Source organism: Castor canadensis, chromosome 12, assembly GCF_047511655.1.
Source record: "Castor canadensis chromosome 12, mCasCan1.hap1v2, whole genome shotgun sequence".
Lineage (NCBI taxonomy): Eukaryota > Metazoa > Chordata > Mammalia > Rodentia > Castoridae > Castor > Castor canadensis.
In genome coordinates this window covers 108,918,365-108,938,772 of record NC_133397.1, presented here as the reverse complement: position 1 = coordinate 108,938,772, position 20,408 = coordinate 108,918,365, and the positions used below count along the sequence as shown (strand labels likewise).

Here is a 20,408-nt window from a genome sequence, read left to right as displayed (position 1 = left end):
CTAGCAAGCATAAGGCCCTGAGTTCAAACTCCTATTGGGGTACCACCAGAAAAAAATATGTATATGTATGTTTTAGGGGTATATATATGTATATATATATATATGTACATATATATATGTTTTATACATATATTAGGAATGTTATATATGTGTTTTATATATATATTAGGAATATTATATATATTAGGAGTATATATATGCTTTATATATATATATATCTCTCTCTCTCTATATATATATATAGAGAGAGAGAGAGAGAGAGATATTGTTTTTTTTTTCCAAAAAGGAAGTTAAGAAACACTAGGAAGGCTGGGCACCGGCCAAAAAAGAGAGCCCTTGAGGTAACATTTGAAGTTCACTTCTAGGCCAGGGGCCGGTGGCTCACACCTGTAATTCTAGCTACTCAGGAGGCAGGATCAGGAGGATTGAGGTTCGAAGCCAGCTGGGGCAAATAGCTCCGCGAAACCCTATCTTGAATAACCCTTCACATAAAAGGGCTGGTGGAGTGGCTCAAGTTGCAGCCCTGAGTTCAAGCCCTATCACCACAAAAAGAAAAGAAACACTAGGGAACTAACATTCAACTTAGCAGAAAGTACTGTACATTTGTTAATGAACTGTATTTCTATCTTTTTTTTTTTTTTTTTTGTGGCTGTACTGGATTTGAGCACAGGCCTCACACCTGCTAGGCAGGTGCTCTACAATTTCAGCCATGCCCCCTCCAGCCCAGAAATGGTCATTTTTAAAAAAAATTTTTAAATGTGCAGGAAATTTCTTTTGGATGAAGACAAACATGAAACATCAACTCACTCCTGGCACATCTTAGGGTGAAATATTCAGGAGTTTTCTAAGACTCAATTTAACAACAGCTTGGATTTTTTTTTTTTTTTTTTTTGTGGCATGATCAGGGATTGAACTCAGGGTTTTGCACTTGCAAAGCAGGCACTATACTGCTTGAGACATACCTCTAGTCCATTTTGCTCTGGTTATTTTGAAGATGGGATCTCACAAAACTATTTGCCCGGCTGTCCTTGAACCATGATCCTCCTGATCCCAGCCTCTTAAGTCACTAGCCACCAAAGCTGGGCCTGGTGGCTTGTGCCTGTCATCCCAGTTTACCTGGGAAGCCTAAGATAGGAGGATGGTGGTCCAGTCTGGCCTCGGCAAAAGCGAGACTCTATCTCAAAAGGTAACCAGAGAATAAAGGGCTGCAGGCATGACTCAAGTGGTAGAACGCCTACCTGGCAAGTGCAAAGCACTGACTTCAACCCCAGTACCACAAAAAAAAAAAAGAAAAGAAAAGTTACCACCCTGGCTACTAACCTGGAGCAGTGCTTCAAAAAGATGTAAAATTAAGTAAAGACACAACAGATTGATAATCATCAAGTTATATGCGAAAATCTACTTACTCCAACCTTTTTTTCAAGTGTGTTAAAAAAAAAAAAATCAAGTGCCTTTCAGACCTCTGAGTGTAATCCCAAAGAAGACAACACGCTTCACTCTCTTCTAACAAAACAGAGGTAAGGGCAAATTACCAACATCATCTTTAAAAAAAGAGATAAACATCTACAGTGTTTAGTGTAAACAGTAGTGCAGATGCTAACGCTATCGTAAAATCACAGTTCATTGTGTCCTTCAAACTGATCACAGGTTCCAGGTTCGGAGCTGTACAGAATTAATAATTGCTGCAGCAGGTTCCAGGCGGTTTCCAGTCCTGTACAAATTCACTTGTCAGTAGGTAGATTGTTGGTTCCTTTTCTTCTTTCTGAACAGCGTGGATATTATTCATTTCCCACTGGTGAGTCATTTTCTTGGAGTCACAGTGAGAGATGGACAATTGATCTAAGACCTCTGAGTGATCTGAGCTGTTTCCTGAAGGGGTATAAGGAAGTCTGTGCAGGTTATTAAAGTACTGCCATTCCTTAAGTTCTGTAAGGGTACCGTGCACGATTGTAACATTTGGTCCATGGGGCCCTTATGTCAAAACACTCGTCATATTGCATGAGTTGATGTGCTCATTGGTTCGGAAGAGCTGAGTCTCTCCCATCCTGTGGCAGGGTCCTACTTCACCAAAGCCTCCATCTGGTTTTCCCATGGTACCAACACAGTACGCAACTTCAAAGCCTCTGATTTCTCCACAACTATTGTGGAGTTCAAAGAGTAGTGTGCAGTGACGTCATGATCTATTTCTTCTATGAATCAGTTGAAGCTTTTTTTTTTTTTTTTTTGCGGTGCTGGGGCTTGAACTCAGGGCTACACCCTGAGCCACTCCACCAACCCTTTTTTTTAAAGTTGGGTATTTTCGAGATAGGGTCTTGCATACTATTTGCGTGTGCTGGCTTCCAACTGCAATCCTCCTAATCTCTGCCTCCTAAGTAGCTAGGATTACAGGCGTGAGCCACCAGCACCAAGCCACTTGAAACTTTTCAGTTGTGATTTTCTCAAATTGTTTTTCAGCTCAGCTATATACCCATATGGTCAGGCCTTTGATTCAGGACAACTAGTATAAAAGTAGTCTTCACATTCATCCAACCAAACCTCTACAACTTTACCATAATTCTTGAAAGTTGGAGAAAACCCAGCATGAAGGGGTGGAGGATTCCCTTGCCAGCCTTCGACAGTAGACATGTTCCACACAAGAACAAGGGACAACAATAATTTGGTACCACACTGCCATATCTTGTATGTGATCTCCAAGTTTTTACCACTCCAGATCTGGAGACCTGAATCACAGTGACCCAGTTCAGAGAAGAACAATTGTTCAATGGCAAATAATCCACCAGCCATGGCTGGAGACCGACTCAGTTCAGTTTTTCTTTCTCAGTCTCTCCTCTCAAGGGGCCTCAGGCACCTCTTCCCAGAACACACTCCAGTCCCATGCTCCTGAGGCATACTGTCTTCATACTTACCTCCTTGGGGTATGATATCATGTGTGTTGCCATTTATGACCTCTATAAGGAGTACAGTGAAAATGGTTCTATCCTTGCAAATGGGAGCTGCAAGTGGTGAGCATCAAGATATATCAAAACCTATCCAAGTTTAGCCTTCTGAGCACCAATTCTTAGTGCTTGGATTAAACCTCTCACTAGGATGCTGCTCAGTTTAGTTGTTTTCAGCACTAGGGCTAGAACCCAGGGCACATGTTAGGTAAGTGCTCTACCACTGAGCTATATCCCTAGCTTTTTATTTTCTTTCTGCCCCTCCCTTTCTTCCTTCCTCTATCTTTCCTTTCTTCTCTTCTCTTCTCTCCTCTCCTCTCCTCTTCTCTTTCTTGGCAGGGTCTTGCTAAATTATCCAGACAGGCCCTTGAACTTGTGATCCTCCTACCTCAGCCTCCCGAGTGCTGGGATTACAAATATTCACCACCGTGCCCAGCTATTCCACAGTATAATATAGTTATCTATTTCTTCTTTTAAGTGCTCTTTATTACTGAAATCATCAATTAACATGATTTTTGCCAAACACTTCCTTGGAGTCCTTTTTATTACACTGTGAACTGTTATTCTGAGGGCTGACCATCCTTCATTATGGAAAACAGTAACAATGCTTGAAGTGAGCCAAGCTTTCATCATAATGCCAATACTTGCATTCTTCTTGATGGAAATCATTGATGCTGTGGTCCATGCGATCCTATCACTTGCCAACATGTTAAATCCAAATTCTCATTTCATTATCCTTATTATTTCTTTTTTGTTGTTGTGCTGGGTGGGGGTACATTGTGGCGTTTATTACAATGTATCAAGTATATCATACTTGTTTTTATTCCCCCCTTCCCCTATTCCTGGAATAGCTTCAACAGGTATCATTTCTGCATTTACATATATGTGTACATCCCCCTCCCACTGGTACCGACCCCTCCACCCCTTGCGGGTCCTGTTCTGCTCTCCTGTTCTCCAATTTTGTGTAAGAAGAAAGAAAAAAACAAGCAAGAAATGACATTTTTGCTTATTTAAGATAAAGATAGCTACACAGGAAGTTTCCTTGTGAAATTTCCTTGCATATATGTATTATAACCCCAATTGGTTCATCTCCTCTATTTTTCTTCATTCTACTTTAGTCCCTTTCTTATGATGGTTTCAACTGGTTTAAAAATTCTATATTCATTCTTGTGTAGAAAGTACATCAACCATTTTCACCTTCTTAGTTTCTTTCTTTTTCCCTTCCCTTCTCGTGTGTAATCTCCCCTTAGTGTGACCAGTTTTTCACAATATTGCTGTATTTGTATTAGGTCTATATTCCACATATGGGCGAGAACATGTGATTTTTGGCTTTCTGAGCCTAGCTAACTTCACTTAAGATGATGTTCTCTAGTTCCATCCATTTGCCTGCAAATGACAAAATTTCATTCTTCTTTATGGCTGAATAAAATTCCACTGTGTATAAAAACAACATTTTTTTTTTTTTGTAGTACTGGGTTTTAAACTCAGGGCCTACACCTTGAGCCGCTACACCATTCCTTTTATGTGATGAGTTTTTTTTTTTTTAGACAGGGTTTCATAAACTATTTGTCTGGGCTGGCTTTGAACTGTGATCCTCCTGATCTCTGACTCCTGAGTAGCTAGAATTATAGGCGGGAGCCACCAGTGCTTGGCTGCAAGAGGTTTTTTTGTTTTATTTCACTCTACAAAATTTTTGTGAGCTCTAAGTTTTGGTTTCATCAATGTTCCTCTAATTGTGACATGCAGCTTAGGACATCAGTCTACCTTTCTTTTGATTTGCTCAAACCCAGGCCCTTGCATATGCTGGTGCCTCCTTCTAGTAGCTCTGTCACTGAGCCATATCTTTAGCAAGACCTACCTTTTGTAACCTCTTCAATGTCTAAGGTCAGAGATTCTTTTAAGCAAGACAGATCAGTTAAATGTGTGGCGAGTAATAGCCACAGGGTGCAGAGCTACCTAATGAATAGAATCTAAGGGAAATACACTGAGCTGGTGGTAACTGCGTCTCAGCAGGAGACACCCTTGGTTAAGAGAGCACAGTGCTGGGTGCCTTGTATGGCAATCACGTGGAGGTCATAGTCAGAAATTTTACAGAATACTGCTTACAAATCATGATGCCATTAGATTTTTCTTTCTTAATTATGTATACTTTGCCTTTACTACCACTTTAAGAAAACATCACCAAGTATAACAGTATCTGATGACTCTCACATAAGCACCTCACTCTTTTAGTTTAAAAGTTCCACGAATAAAGTTCTGAAATTCAAACTTTGAATAAAAACAGGCAAGAGAACATTGTCATTCTAAAGTTGATGGTAGTAATGCAATCAGTATTGCTGGGATGGGTACCTCAGAGTGTAAAAACATCTTGCTGAGATGGTTGGTGTGGTAGTTTTTCAGAGAGAAAGAAGGGGTGGAAACACAAATTGCCCATCTTTCTCTGGTAGTAGGTTTATGCCACTTTTTGCCCTTTTTTTTTTTTTTTTTTTTTTGCTTTCAGCATTGGGGTTTGAACTCAGGGCCTCATGCTTGCTAAGCAAGCGCTCTACCATTTGAGCCATGCCCCTGCTCTTTTTGCTTTTAGTTTGTTTTTCTCATAAGGTCTCACACTAACCTTGCCCAGGCCAGCCCAGGACCGAGGTCCTCCTGCTTCTGCCTCCTGAGTAGCTGGAATTACAGGTGTACAGGTGTGTGGCACCACATCCAGCTCATTTTTTTGGGGTGGCACTGGGGTTTGAACTCATGCCCTTGCACTTGCTAGGTAAGGGCTCTACTTTGCTCGGTTTTTTTAAATGTTTTTTCCTCAACAAGGTTAATAGATGCATGTTTAGATGCTGAGGTGGGAGGATTGCAAGTTCCAGGCTAGCCTGGAGTATATAGTGAGACGTTGTCTCAAAAAAAAAAAAAAAAAAAAGGTACATTTCAGAGACTAGTAACATTAAGTGCTCATTGAAATTATCAAGTTTTTAACACTGAAGTAGCTGGGTTTGCACTCTACAATACATAACAATTTTGTAAAGAGAAACACATATTAAAAATGCTGGGTCTGCAACTGACATATTGCCAAAGAATAATTATATCCTGTGCTGTAATCATGGATTCAGCAGTAATGAACACTAGGAGAAAATGGCAAAGTAGTAATTATACCAATTACAATTGATTAGCTGTATTAACATAAAGACACACTCATTGTTTTATACTCTGTTGTGCCACAAGAAGGCTCTGATGTATTAAGATATTTGATTCCACCTTATTATTATTATTATTATTGATTCAGAGTGGGGTTGAATGCATGGCCTCACACTTGCTAGGCACATGCTTTACTACTCAAGCCACGCCCTGAGCCATTTTTGCATTCATTATTTTGGGGATAGGGTCTAGCATTTTTGCCCAAGCTGGTCTAGCTGGACTGAGATTCTCCTATTTATGTTTCCTGTGTAGCTGGGATGACAGGCTTGAGCCCAGCTATTGGTTGAGATAGGGTCTCATTAACTTTTTGCCCAAACTGCCCTCGAACCATGATCTTCCTGGTCTTCACCTCCCAAGTACCTGGAATTACAGACATTAGCCATAGTGCCTGGCTTGATTTCACCCTTAAAATCTCTCTCTTTAAAAAGAAGAGGAAAAAAGAAAAGAAAAAAATCTTTTTTCTTTTGGAATTGATTAAATTCCTCAAATTTGGGAGGATACTGGGAATTTATATAATTGCATTGTTTTATTTTTTTAATGTTTTTCATGAGCTATTGCAATACTATCACTGTATTTTAAAAAATAGAAGTAATCCAAAAGAACTGTAATAATTGGAGTGTGTCAATGTCTGTTATGGCTCAATTTTGTTTAGAAACTGAGAAAAGGGTGACGATCACTGCCGTTCAATGTAAGACAGAGCTCTGTTACTTTGCAGCTCTTCAAAGTGTGGATGTGAGAGGTGAGCAGGTGAGTTGATAATCTTAGACTCTCCTGGTGAATTGGACCACTTCTATATTTTTAACACAAAGTGAAGCCATGTGAGATTAAGTTTAAACTGAAAAAATCTGAAGGATCCACTGGCGAAAAAGGAATTATCTTTATCTTCTCAAGTCATGGAATGGGAAGTGGACAGCTATTGTGTATAGCCACCTTTTTTCTTGGTGCTAGGGACTGAACCCAGGGCCTTTAGCTTGCTTAACAAGTGACGCTTCACTCAACTGTGTCCTCACCCCAACAGGTTTGTTTTCAGAATGTTGCTCAGGCTGTCCTCAAACTATTGGGTTAAAGTGATCCTCCTGAGAGTCAGGGATTGATTACAGATGTGAGCCAGCAGCCCGACTGTTCAGCTTTTTAATGTCCTTGTGCTCTCTATGGTCAAACAAGACTACTATAAGAAATAAATGATTCTCTTTTAAAAAGTAGGAAGGTGATCTTCAATGAAAATATGAAGGTCAAGGAAGACCTTCAAATTAAGTGAAAAGTACAGGATATAAAATAAGCCAAAGCACATTTGAATGTGGCCAAGTAGGTGTTCTGAGGCCAGTATTAGTGAGTGGCTAAGATGTAACCCTAACTATCAGCAACGCCTTGCAGATATGACGTTAAGAGAATTCAGTGAGTCTGAGCTGAGGACACACGGGCAGTGTTCTCCTTTAAAGGAAGGTGTTGTGAGACGTGGAGGAAGCAGGGAACACTGAGCCTTTCATGGTCTTGGATTATGCAATTTTAAAGTCCACACCTGAGTAACGTGACCAAACCACTTTACGCTCTTGATGGCAGGATAACTATGGAAACACTGCTCCTTCTCCTGTCATATTTGAAGTGCTTCTTTTCTCTTACTGAAATGCAATGGGACCTTTAGGTGCCTTCCACTGGACTCGAGATTCTGCAGACTTCGGATATGCATTCACAGGAACAAAATTTGGTCATAAGAAAATGCTGATACCCCTTTTCAATGCATTTCTATCTAGTAAATTGTATGTAAATTATTTTTTTATGGTACTGGGGTTTGAACTCAGGGGCTGCACCTTGAGCCACTCCACCAGCCCTTTTTGCTTCATTACTTTTCAGACATGGTCTCTCACTTTTTGACCAGAGCCAGCCTTGGACCACAGTCCTCCTAAGTCTCCTGAGTAGTTGGGATTATAGACATATACCACACCAAGCTTGTTTGTTGAGAAAGGGGTCCCACTAACTTTTTGCCTGGGCTGGCCTCAAACCACAACCTTCCCAATACCCATTTCTAGAGTAGCTGGGATTATAGGTATGCACCACCACACCCAGCTAGTAATTAATCTTTATGCTATTACAAAATTGACTATGGGAAAATCAAAGTTTGACTATAGGTATCAAAAACACTGCTGCAAGCCATGCGTGGTAGTGTATATGCCTATGAGTCCAGCTACTTGGGATACTGAGACAGGAGGATTGTTTGAGTTTAGGGATTCAAGGACAGTCTGGACAACATAGCAAGAAACCATCTTTAAAAAAATATGTTGTCTAGGACTGGATGTGGTGGTGTATATCTTAATCCTGGATACTTGGGAGGCAGAGGTAGGAGGATCACAGTGTAAGGCTCACCTGAGGAAAGTTAGTGCAAGACCCTAGCTGAAAAACAAACTCAGGGCTTGAGGCCCTGAGTTCAATCCCCAGTACTGAAAAACAAAGACAAAAAACAAATGAGTGGTTCTTCCTGTATGCTAAAATCTCATTTTAATGAATTTAATTTGCTATGTTGTATTTAAATCTCACAAAAATGGAGATTCCTGTGCATAAATATTTAAGTAAGAAATAAATGAGCATATTGGTCCCATCATTAGCCCAGTGTCCCTCCTGTTCTTGTCTGTAACATTTTTTCCAAGGCTGACTTTTGTTGTAAGCTATGCCATTAACATAGAGGGACATTTATTTCTTTCCACAATGTTGGAATTTATTAAATAACAATAAATTCACAAGTTGTATCAGTTTTGCTGGGTTCTCCACCACCCTGGTACTAAGGATCGAACCCAGGGCCTTATGCATAACACTGAGCCACATCCCCACCCCTTTTCAATTAATTTTGAGACAGAGTCTCAATAAATTGCCAGGCTGGCCTGGAACTTGCAATCCTCCTGCCTCAGCCACTCAAGTAGCTGGGATTATAGATGTGAGCCACCAAGCCCAGTAGTTTTGTTGACTTTAATTTACCAAGTACTCTAAATTTTGCTTGGCAATTGTGACCATGGCAATCACAGATTCTTTTATTCCATTCCAATCTTAAATGCTAATATTAACAACTCTCACACCACACATTACACTTCACGTAATGACACATAACTTACAGAACAGCTAAGAAAGAACTAAAGCAGTCACAGGGCTCAACGAGGCCTAACTGAAGGCAAAGGCAGAGAGCTAGCACAGGGCGAAGCAGCACTCAGGTAATCAGACGGGGGTTAATTTAAGGAGTGCAGTCATGAAGCAGGTGAACAGCTATCAAAGCTTGGAGTTCTGAGGATGGACAGGTAGACCAGGGATGGGCAAGTTTTGAGTGCACCATGAGTGGCCGTGTCAAGCAGGGACACAGCACTGAGCTGAAGCCCTGGGGAGACTCTGGAGTTCATTATCCGTCAATCCCATGATGTGTTTGGTGGGTGCCACCATGTCCCAGTGTTAGGTGTCCCTCCTATTATGTGACCAGATGATGGGGTTACATCATCCATTAGTCTGGTATGTTTGATAGGCTTATGGACTGGTTTTGATACACCATGTGCCCATGTGTTCTTGACTTAATTTGATAAGTTCACAAGTGGTAATTTTTTATTTGTATAACATTATCAGTCTGTGCCTTATGGCTATGCTGGACAGATGGTGGTTATTTACTTGCACAAAAAAGATGCAGAGTCATTCTGCCTCAGCTTTTGCACTTAAAATGGAGCAAATTGCTGTTTTATAAAATGGAGCCACTTGGGGTAAGGTGCAGCCTGAAAGCTACTGAGTGCTCTACGTGACATGAAGTGACTCAGAGCGAGGCACAGCTGGAGTTCCACAACTTGGTGATAACCTATGGAAGGAAGCTAGATATGTCACCATAAGATTCCTGGTTGGTAAAATGTGGAAATTATGGGCAAAACTTGTAAGTTGCATATATTGCTTCAGTTCCTGTCTCGCTGGACCACAACCTAGTCACAGGCCATAAGTGAGTTGTTAGATGGGAATCTGGGAAATTAGTTTTTAGCTGAGAATCCAGGTGCCCAGCTAAGGCTTCTATTGTTAGAGAAGGAGATATCACCTGTTAGAGGAACGAGTCGTCCCTGATACAGTTAGGCGATGAGACAGCGCTGAGCTTAGCCCTTACCTCTCAAAGACATGTAAGAATACAACCAAGTGACAGAGACACTACAGGGTGATCTTGAACCTATATAATGTTTTAAAAGAAAGGTTTTGTTTAATTTACAATGAAAAGAAATTAATTGGCTCATGGTTCTGGAGGCTGGGATGTCCAAGACCAAGGATTCGGCATCTGACGAGGGCCTTCTTGCTGTGTCATCCCATGGCAGAAGGGCAAAGAGAGAAGGAAGGAGGGAAATGGAAGGAGGGGATAAAGAGAAAGGGAGGGAGGAGAGGGAGACAGAGAGCGAGAGATTAAAAACTGCAGGACTTAGGTGAGATGTAATTCAGTGGTAGAGCACTTGCCTAGCATGTGTGAGGCCCAAAATTCAATCCTCAATGCTGTAACAAAACAAAACAATCACTCACAAGGCTCTGAGTTCAAATCCCAGTACCACACATACACACAAACACACAAAATCCCCGAAACCTACAGATCTTAACTTCCTGCTAATAATGAAATACTTAACTTATATTTCTCAACAAAATATGACAAGCTTAAGAGGTATTGACTTCTATAGCTATTTCCCAGGTCGAGCCATGTATTAGACCAGTAAAAACATCCCTATTCTCCACTACAAAAGTTAGAGCATGTAAACATAACATGTTCATTACATTTTTCTCTAAAACAAAACAAAATCCAGGGAGAATGTAGGTAAACTGCTTATCACACTAGGCCAGCTTAGTGAAAGGGTTATCTCTTAACCCACGAAAGATCCAGGGTGTAACAGACATGTTATCTTTTTTGTTCTGCTTCTTTCCCTCCTTACTTTGAGGGAATTATCTAATCCAATCAACTGTCCCCAACTTTTTAAATTGCCCCCCCAATTTGCCCCTACAGTACTCTATCCCCTAAGATCACAGGTAAGACACCTGATCCAGACCTTGCCAATCACAGTATGCCAAATCCCCGCCATACCTCTGAATCCAAGGATTGAACATAGAACCCACACCAGGTCAGTCAGAATCCTCTGGAATTATATATACTGATATACTTGCCTTCCTCTAAGATTGCTAACCTGGGATGATGTACATCTGGAATTGCCTCTGGGTTTTAAAGAGAAAGCCTACAGGTGGGAGGAGACAAGTAAGGCCAGAAAAGGAGAAACAGAGAAAAAGGAAGATGAGAACAGTTAGGATAACAGTCAGTTTCACCTCTGTCTTCACCAGGTAAATGAACCAATTTCTTCTCTTTTATTGCTTAAGGTAGTTTAGCTAGCTGTCTGTCACTGCAAATAGAGTTCTAATATGCAGAAGTACATTCTGAGGATAGAGGAACCAAAGAGGTGCTGATATAATAAACATAAGCCTTTACACAGCAGGGTAAAACACAAATATATTCAAAATAAATTTACAAAGTGTCCCATTAGCCCATCTTTTTTTTTTTTTTAAGTGCTGGGGCTGGAAACAGGGCCTCAGGCATGCTAGCCAAGTGCCCTATCACTGAGGACATTCCCAACCCCCATCTAACTTTGAATTTGTATTGAAATGAAGTGACCTGTGAGGGCTTTTATCTGTAACATACATTCTTCTGCCATTGAATAAAAATAGTCTCTTCTGGGCCTAGGGATGTAGCTGAGTGGAGGGCACTTGCCTAGCATGTGCAAGGCCCTAGGTTCAAACCTCAGCACTGAAAAGAAAAGAAAAAAAAATACTTTGTGGTACACAGAGTGGCTATCTTTGAGTGGCAGGTTTACAAAGGATTTTCATTTTCTTCTTTTGCCTGCATTTTCTGAATTGCCTATAATAAACACATACTTAAAATTTTACCTTTTAAATCTTTATCATTACTATTTACCAATTATTTATATTAGCTCCCTACTGGTGCAGATGATCACAAACCATGTGGCTAAAAGCAAAACAATGTCCTCCTTTACAGATCTGAACATCACAAATCTAAAAGTCTCCAAAGCTGAGCCGCTTCTGGAGAGGAGCACCAGGGGAGATGCTGCTAGAAGCCACCTGCATTCCTGGGCTCACAGCTCCCTTTCTTCATTTTCAAAGTTACAGATTAGCACTCTCTCTCTCTCTCTCTGACTTCCCCCCAGTCTTTTATAATGACCCTTGTAATTAAAATGGATCTACCCAGGATAACTCCCCCCATCTCAGGAACCATAGTTTAATCACATCTGCAAAGTTCTGTTTGTCACAGAAATAACACATTCACAGGTTCCAGGTATTAGAGTCTAGTCATATTTAGGGACCTACCACAACTATCTACATGTAAAAGAATGTGAAAGGTAACTACTGTAGGACCCATGAAGCAAGCCCAGTTTAGCTATGGAAAGATCAAAGTCCCAAAGTCCCCGGGGCGGGTTGAGGTCTGGCTTCAGCTTCCCAATTACAGAGCCTATTCTGGGGAAGTTAGGGAACAAAGCTGAGAAACAAAGGGCTTAGCATTGTCTGGGTTTCTGGGCAGGTGCAGATGTAAGCTCTGTACTGCACATTTGGTAGGAACTCCTGTAAAATTTTCTACTAGGTCTCCAGGAATAGGAATAGCAGAACGCTTCCAGCAGGTCAGGGAAGGAAGAACAGGAACTTCCTGAGGACATGGTTACAGCAAGGCATGTGTAGGTCAGATGTAGGCCAGGCTCACATGTAAGAAGATGGTACAGTGAGAGTGGGCATCTTAGGATGGCACCTCTGAAGGGTCACACTGTTCTGCTCTGAACTATGGCCTCCAATGGAGTGTACAGATACAATCCTGAGATCCCCTTTCACCAATTTCCTTGGAAGAGTTCCTTTACTTCTTCCTGCAGTATTTCCTTGAGAAATGATGGTCAGGAAGGGTATGATTTTGAGATTTCATATGGCTGAAAATGTCACATGTGACTGATAATCTGGCTATCCAGAGAGTCTAGGTTGGCATAAATTTCCTTAAGAATTCTGAAGGTGCCTCTCCATCATCTTCTTTTTAGTTTCCAGAGTTGCTGCTGAGAAGCTTGAAGACATTCAGATTCTTTCGTTTTTGCGACAAGGTCACATGGTGTTACCCAGATGGGCTTTGAACTCGTGACCCTCTGCCTCAGTCTTCTGACAGCCGGGATTACTGGTGTGCACCACATCAAGTTGAACATTTTATCTCTTGATCCTTTCTATGTAACAGTCTCTCCACTCCCTGGAAGCTTGTAGAATCTTATTTTTGTGCTTGGAGTTTTGAAATGTCACAAAAATGTGCCTTACAGTTGGTTTACTTTCATCCACTGTGCTGGGACCTTTGGATCTGGAAAATTCTAAAACATTTTATAATTTCTTCCCTTCTGTTTTTTCTGGATCTCAAGTTATTTGGATTTTGACATTCTTGACTGATCGTATTTTGTCTGTTTCCCTTTTTTTTCTATTTGGATCTACTTTCTGGGAGAGTCCATCATTTTTTTTTTTTATTGTTCTTGTCAGTTTTGGTGGAACTGGGGTTTGAACTCAGAGCCTCATGACTACTGGGCAGGTATTCTACCACTTGAGTCACTACACCAGCCCTTTTTTGCTTTGGGTATTTTTGAGATAGGCTCTTGCAAACTATTCTCCAGTGATCCTCCTGATCGCTCCCTCCCAAATTGCTAGGATTACAGGTGAAAGCCACTAGTGCCAGGCTCTATATAAGCACTTTTTGCTATACCACTTGAGTCAGAACCCAGCTATTTTTGCTTTAGTTATTTTTCTGATAGGGTCTTGTGGTTTATCCTGGGGTCATTCTTAAACAGTAATCCTCTTACCTACACTTCTCCACAGTAGGGATCACAGGTACCACCTTACCCATCTTACTCATTGAAATAGGGTCTCTCGAACTTTTTGCCTGAGCTGACCTTGAACCATGATCCTCTGGGTTTCCACCTCCCAAGTAGTTTGGATTATAGGCAAGTAGCTGGGAATACAGGTGTGTACCTCCACATCTGGCTTCACATTTCTTTAAAAGATAGGATCTTGCTTTATTGCCTAGACTGGCCTTAAACTCTTGGGCTTAAGCCATCCTCCTGCCTCGGTTTTCCAAGTACATAGGACTACAGGCACATGCCATCATGCCTGGGTATCAATTTTTTTTAAATTTTTGTAAATTAATGGTAAAAAGGGGTTTCATTGTGATAGTTCCAAACATGCATGTAATGAACTTTGATCAAATTCAGCCTTTCCAAGCTATCGACTTTAACTCCTCTATTGAATTTCAATTTCTACCACATTTTTTAATCTCTAAGAATTGCTTTGTTCTCAGAATTGCTTCTTAATGAAACAACCTGAATTCTTCTATGAGGATGTTTCTGAAAAAACAAGGTTTTCTTCTTCTTTCATCATGTTTTCTCCACATTTTTTTCTTCCTTGTCTTTCAAAATGGAGACCTACCTCATCTATCCATCTATCTGGCAATCTTCAATTTTCTCTTAATATTTGAAAGTGGGGAGCTAACAGGTTAGAAGCTGTGTGTGTGTGTGTGTGTGCAGCCTCATTTGTTGAGCCTCACTGCTCAGTGACCTGTCTGGATCGTTTGTTCAGATAGATCACAACACTCAACATGTAATCCCTTCAGTGCAGAAATGTAGTTCTCCATGATGTACCTGTATGAGTTTTCCAAGGGTTGCTGTAACAAAGCACTGTAAACTAGGTAACTTAAAATAATAGAAATTTATTGTCCTACAGTTCTGGAAGCTACAAATCCAAAGTCAAGCTATCAGCAGCGCTATATTCTCTCAGAAGTTTCTAGGAAGAATCTTCTATGCCTCTCTCCCAGGTGCTAGTGGTTGACAGAAACCCTGGGCATTCCTTGGCCTACAGACTCATCATGCCTCTCTCTCTTCACATGGTGTTCTTCCTCTGGTGAGATTTCTTATAAGAACACCAGATTGAATTTAGGGCTCATGGTGCATGTGGATGTCTACTTTGCTCTGTCCCACCTAACAACTTTAGGATTGAATCACAGGTAAGGGAACAGGGGATATGAAGACATATCCAAGTTAAAAGTAGTCCACAAATTCTTCCTGAGATGGAGTTCAATTAATTTTCCTTTGAATATGACCGGCCTTACTAACTTGCTTCTTAAAAATACAATGGAGCAGAAGTTAACAGTGTGACTCCCCGGGCCAAGTGATAGAAGACAACGTATCTTCTGCTGGACTCTGACATGTGCCTTTGGAACCCTGAACTGTCATATAAGACTGGCTACCCTGAAGTCACTGTGCCAGAAAAACCACATGACTGAGGTGCCCCAGGATTCCCAGCTGTTCCAGTCCCCATTTGAGTTTTCAGATGAGTGGAGATCCCTTCTAGAAGACTCAAGTCTCAGCGGCCATCTGACCACAAGTGCAAGAGAAACCCTGAGTGGGTACTGTTCACCTGAGCCCAAACAGGCCCTGGAACTGTGAAATACAACAACAAGTGATACTTACTGTTTTATACCACTAAGTGTGGGGTGGCAGTAACAAATGACTGCCAAAGAGAAATGAAGACACAGGAGAAAGGGCAACAAAGGGAAGTGTGTGTGTGTGTGTGTGTGTGTGTGTGTGTGTGTGTGAAGGGGGTTAATGGAGCTTGAACCCAGGGCTTCACACATGCTGAAAAGTATGTTTTAGACAAAAATTAAAAATAAATTTAAAGCTGGGCTCTGTGGTACATAACTATAATCCCAGCTACCAGAGGGCCTGAGGTAGGAGGATCTCAAGTTTGAGGCTAGCCTGGGCAACCTAGTGAGACCCTGTGTTAAAGTTTTAAAAAAGGAATGAAGTATGTAGCTTAGTGGTAGAGCATTTGTCTAGTGTGTATGAGGCTCTGAGTTCAATTTATAGTACCATGAAAAAAAAATTTCAAATGGGCTAAGCAGTTATATTTCTCTTGAAGCTGACAGATAAGGGTGACTACTTCATTCTACCTCTTTGCAATGTTTTCTCTTATAGAAGTACAGATAAAATACCCAAACCTGGGGCCAAGTGTCAGTGGCTCATACCTGTAAAGCTAGCTACTCAGGAGGCAGAGAGCATGAGGATCACAGTCTGAAGCCAGTCTGGGCAAACAGTTCACAAGACCCTATCTCAAAAAAACCCATCACAAAAAAGGGCTGGTGGAGTGGCTCAGGTGTAGGCCCTGAGTTCAAACCCCAGTACTACAAAACAAACAAAAAACCCAGTAAATTTTTAAAAAGACCCCAAACTTGGGCTAAGTATAGCCAATGGAAGAGTACTTATGCACAAGGCCCTCAGTTCAATCCCAAGCATAGGGAAGAAAATGAAAAGACTTCAAACCAATGTGCATATTCTTAGGTAAAATTATAAAGTCAAGGACTGGAGAATGTGGCTCAAGTAGTCAAGCATCTGCCTAACAAGCACAAGGCCCTGAGTTCAAACCCCAGTAGCACACACATAAAAACAGATAAGTATAATTTAAAATTTGCAAAATCAAGTCTTTTGTTGCATAATTTTAAAACCATTCAGAAAAACTGGGGGTTGGGGTGGAGGAGCGGCTCAAGTGATAGAGCGCCTGCCTAGCAAGCATGAGGCCCTGAGTTCAAACCCCAGTGCTGCCAAAAAAAAAAAAAAAAAAAAAAAAAGAGTATTCAGTGTAAATTTTCAGATATTGTTCATATGAGGGACTATTACCTCCTTTTATACATGAATTCCTGAATAAGCTTAGAAAAAGTAAAAGCAGGGAGGAACAGGATGGTTCTTTTCAGAAAGCTAGAACACAGAAATATCTTAAATTATTTTTTCCCTTGAATGTAGCTAACTTTGTAACTCATTATCAATCTGGGTCTTTGTCTTTTAAAATTTTTATTTATTTTTGGCAGTGCTAGGGCCTTGTGCACACTAGGCAAAGGCTCTACCACTAAGCCACACCCTCAGCCTGTGTAATTTTTTCTCCTCTCACAAATGTTACATCAATTCCCACCAACATTTTCAACTTACTATTAAACTTCTCCCAGGATTTAGACCACTAGAAAGCATTTTTTTTTTTTTTGGCATTACTGGGTTTTGAACTCAGGCCCTACATGTTTGCCACAGGCGGTCTTACTGCTTGAGCCACTCTGCCATCCCTTTTTTGGGATGAGCTTTTTCAAGATAGGGTCTTGGGAACTATTTGCTTGGGGCTGGCTTCAAACCATGACCCTCTTGATTTCTGACTCCTGAGCAGCTAGGATTACAGGTGTGAGCCACCCGTGCCCAGCTAGAAAGCATTTTTGATGCTAATTCTAAATGTTCAGAGAAATTTTTCACTTCATCACTGTACCTTTTTGGCTGTTATCTAAGAAATACATTTTTCTCATCTACTTTCTTCTGTAATTACACACTTAGCAACTTAGGGTCACTAAGATTCACCGAAGCTAAGGATTTGCCAATTTCAGCATAGCTCATACTCCATTTTCTGGTAATTTATTTTTGTATTTAAAACAGGGTCTAATTGTGTAGTTTGTATTTGAAACAGGGTCTAATTGTGTAGCTCAGGCTAGTTTCAAATTCTCTATCCTCCTAGCTCTGCCTCCTTAGTGTAGGATTAGAGGTACATACCACCACATTCAGCTTTGTCATTAAAAAGGGCAATACACAAAAATATTCAATGAAGTATAATTGTACAAATGATGGCAAAACTTGCAAACTGCTAGCCATGAGTTCCAGCTTATATGATTTGACAGCTCACGTACCAGAAACTCCATACTTAATGTGTACATAAGGTATGGAACTGTCAAGAGTAAACCATGTTATAAAATAAGTTTTTAAAGATCCTAAGTGAGATCATATATAAATTGTCCTGTAAGTGCTTTTCTGTTTTTTTCTTTTTTGGTTGGGACTGGGCTTTGAACTGGCTTTGCACAAAGCAGGTGCTTTATAGCTTGAGCCACACCTCCAGTCCATTTTTTTGCTCTGGTTATTTTAGAGATGGGGACTCCTACACTAATGCCCAGTTTGGCCTCGAACCACGATCCTCCCCAATAGCTAGGATTACAGGCATGAGTCACTAGCACCCAGCTTGCAAGTGCTTTTCTTAAACAAGTACCTTTAAAAGCATGGGCCACGACTCTCATTGTCAAAAGCCCTAGAGTTGTTTTATAACCTATCATGTATTTTTGGGAGTGTTCACCTGTCAGTGATTTGTCAAAGGTCTCTGTACATTATGACTAGACTTTGATGCTATAAACATTTTTAGTTTTTTGTGGTACTGGGGACTGAACTCAGGGCCTCATGCATGCTAGGAAAGGAGTTCTGCCTCTGGGCTACATTCCCAGCCCTCAAATGTATTCTCTGAACTCAAGAAGAATCTTTTGTGTTTACACTTAAGTTCCTTACAAGTAGTAAATACAAGTCTGGAGCTGGACTACTGGATCAAAAGCTTAGCAGACACTTTCTTTTTGTGCTGGGAATCAAATCCAGGATCTTGCTAGGCAAGCACTATAGTGCTAAAATCCCAACCTGATGGCTTCATCAAATTACTTAAGTGTCTATTACAAATATGGGAACAGCAATAATGTTTTGAGGTTTTTGTGAGGACCAAACTATTTTTATTCATGTTAAGTCTAGCTAATCTACCTAAAATGCTCAATGTTCAGCATGTATTAAGCTTGATGTAACTGTTACCTATGATGGTATCACATATGAAGCCACTGGGTTTCTTAAGCCTTGTTCGGTATATTAGCTTTCTGTTACTGTGACACATACCTAAGACAAACAACTTATAAGGAAAAAGTACATTTTGGCTCATGGTTTCCAAGGTTTCAGTCCAGTAGCTTTTGGGCCTGTGAAGAAGCAGTGTATCATGGTTGTAGGAGCATGTGGTGGGGAAGCTGCTCAGCTCCATGGTAGATGGGAAGCAAACAGGGAAGGGGACAGGGTCCCATTATCTACTTCAGCTCTCAATTACCTAGTTTCCTTATACCAGGCCCCCCCCCCAAAAGGTCCCCCCACCTCTCAACAGCACCACAGGCTGGGACCAAGCTCTTGGCCCCCAAAGGCTCATGGCCATTTCACAATGAAAAATGCATTCATTGCATTCCAAGAGCCCCCAAGGTCTCAACAGCGCTCCCTTTGCTCAAAAGTCCCAAACCAAAGTCTCTTCTGTGACTCAAGGCAAACTCTTAGCTGTGAGTCTCCTAAAACCCAAAAGAAAAACTTACATACTCCCAAATACAATGGCACAGGGTAAACATTCCCATTCCTAAAAGAGCAGTGGCCTAGAAAGGAAAGACCAGACCAAGCAAGACTAAAACCCAGCAGGACAAACATCGAGTGCTATAGCTACATCTGGAATCTGGGCAACATGGTAGTATAATGGGAGCTCCAAAGGACTTGGGCAGCCCTGCCCCAATGGTCTTGCTGGTTGCAGTCCACATAGCCACTCTCTTAGGCTGGCTCTGCTCACTGACTACAGCTTCCCTCGAGGAGTTCCACATTCCTGGCATCTCCAATTTCCTGGGGTTTCCACTGCAGCTTTGGCTCCATCCACAACTCAATGCTTCAATGAGAGGCTGTTTGCATAGACTTCAACGCAGCAACGAACTGCCTGGTCTCCTAGGCTCTCCTTTGAAATCTCAAGGGATGCTTCCAAGACCGCTTAACTCTTGAACTATGCATTCCTGGAAAACTAGCATCAAGTGGACAACACCAAGGTCTGTTACCAGCACAAGCTGTACTGATGCCTGTTCCAACCATAGCTGCAGTGGTCTGAGTGCCTTGATGGCTAAGCATGAGAAAGGAATTTCAGGGAAACAATACCCTAGGTGGTCCTGTGCAAGCCAGACAGATGCTCCAAGAGTCTCTTCCCAAAGAAGTCTTTGAAATGACTTTACATTGCCTTTGGGCCTGTGATGGGTGGGGTCTTATTTCCCCTACAAGATCAATTAGCCTATCACCTTTAAACTCAGCCTCCCATACATAGAGTCTCAGGGCATGGACAAAGTGCATGCAAATTCCTTGTCACAGTGTAAAGAAGGTAGCCTTTAGTCCAATGCCCAAAAGTACTACCCTCAAGAAAATCACCCACTTACTGGCGCTGGGTAGCCTGCTTCTTCAAATTCCTAATGCAAACCAATTCCAAAAGTTCTGAACAACCCATACTGTCAGGTAGTCACAATAACAACCCAATTCTCTAGATACCAATTTTCTAGGTGTCTCTCAATCCAGTCAAGGTGACAACCAAGATTAATCATTACATTTGGTGGATCAAGAG

At 41.2% G+C, this 20,408-nt stretch overlaps 1 pseudogene; it reads right to left on the bottom strand.

Annotated features, from left to right (window-relative positions):
• Positions 1 to 722: 722 nt before the first annotated feature.
• LOC109696063 (N-acetylgalactosaminyltransferase 7-like) lies at positions 723 to 3,621 on the bottom strand (annotated as a pseudogene).
• Positions 3,622 to 20,408: the final 16,787 nt, after the last annotated feature.